The sequence below is a fragment of the Centruroides sculpturatus genome, unplaced genomic scaffold (assembly GCF_000671375.1).
Source record: "Centruroides sculpturatus isolate CEXI.00-Female unplaced genomic scaffold, Cexi_2.0 scaffold636, whole genome shotgun sequence".
In the NCBI taxonomy this organism is placed as follows: Eukaryota; Metazoa; Arthropoda; class Arachnida; order Scorpiones; family Buthidae; genus Centruroides; species Centruroides sculpturatus.
In genome coordinates this window covers 443,277-444,556 of record NW_019384931.1, presented here as the reverse complement: position 1 = coordinate 444,556, position 1,280 = coordinate 443,277, and the positions used below count along the sequence as shown (strand labels likewise).

Below are 1,280 nucleotides of genomic sequence, written 5' to 3'. Positions count from 1 at the left end.
AAAAAAACTTTTTATATATTATCTTTATGAATATATTGCAGATGAAAATACCTCCATGTATTAGTTTTTTTATATTAAAATTGATAATTATCAGTTTTTATAAATTTTAATTTTGACATTTTTATTTATAAAAAAAATTATTCAAATATTAACATCATACTGGTATGTTAATGATCTTAAATAGAACGTTGAGGCATATATACTATATTCCCAATAAAAACTGGATATTTTGTTAAATGCAGTTTATATGTAAGTTGTAATTATTTGAGACAAGGTCACTAATTTTTTTCTTCCAAATGAAGGTAATTGCAGATTTTGTGTGTTCAAAATAAATTTTATATTAAATCAATATTGAATATGTGTTAAGAGACTTTACAAAGTTTGTGGCATCCGTTATCCATGCGACAGTCCGAATACAGATACCACGAATAGCATCACCATTTTTAATGGAAACCCGAAACGACCCGCGAAAATTGTTGTGATCATTGTGGGTTTGCCCAGGTTTACGATGAGTGATCTGGGTAAACCCACAATGGGCACTAGTTAAGGCCTCTTATGTATTCGCAAGAAGGAAGGAGTATAAAATTCGAAAGACAAAATACGCATAAGAATACAGTATTAAACATCGAGACATTGTTTTTTTCTATTCGAGATATCTTAATTACACTGATGAGCACATATGATTAAGATACCACATTCTTGGTCGTCTAATTTTTGATCTTGGGCATGATCTGGATTCCAGGTTTTTCATAAAAGATTTCCAAGTCCTTCGTAATGAACGTGCAATTCTGATATGTAAGATACACGTGGACGAGAGAAGATAATGGATAGATCCTATCCAGGTGATTGCAGATTGCGATTCTGTTAAAGAAATTAGAAGGCACGAAGATCATTGGAAGAGCCACATTCCGGCATCGCTTTTCCCTCGAATCTCCAAAAAACAATAGGTCCTAAAAATGAACAAACGAAGGTTAAATGTGTAAAAATTTATAAATCACCTCTCCAAATGACGTATCCAATCTAATATCGCCTTCGAATAAATCCACATTTTCCATAGAACTCTTATACAAAGTATAATTAAAGGTTTCGTTATTTGCCAAATCCACATAATCCATAAAGCTCTTATACAAAGTATAATTGAAAGTTTTATTATTTGCTGAAACAGTTCTTTGATAGAAAGTTAATAAATGTCTACAAAAGATAAATAAATTAAAATTCTGTAATAACGATAATATTAGAATTAATATAATTATAATACTTACTAATAAATTTCGACAGCA

The 1,280-nt window shown here is 29.9% G+C and overlaps 1 protein-coding gene across 3 annotated transcripts in view; it reads right to left on the bottom strand.

Moving 5' to 3' along the window:
- The window catches only part of LOC111631996 (astacin-like metalloprotease toxin 5), a 53,778-nt gene that overhangs the window by 24,703 nt on the left and 27,795 nt on the right, over positions 1 to 1,280 (bottom strand). The gene's annotated exons all lie outside the window — the stretch shown is intronic.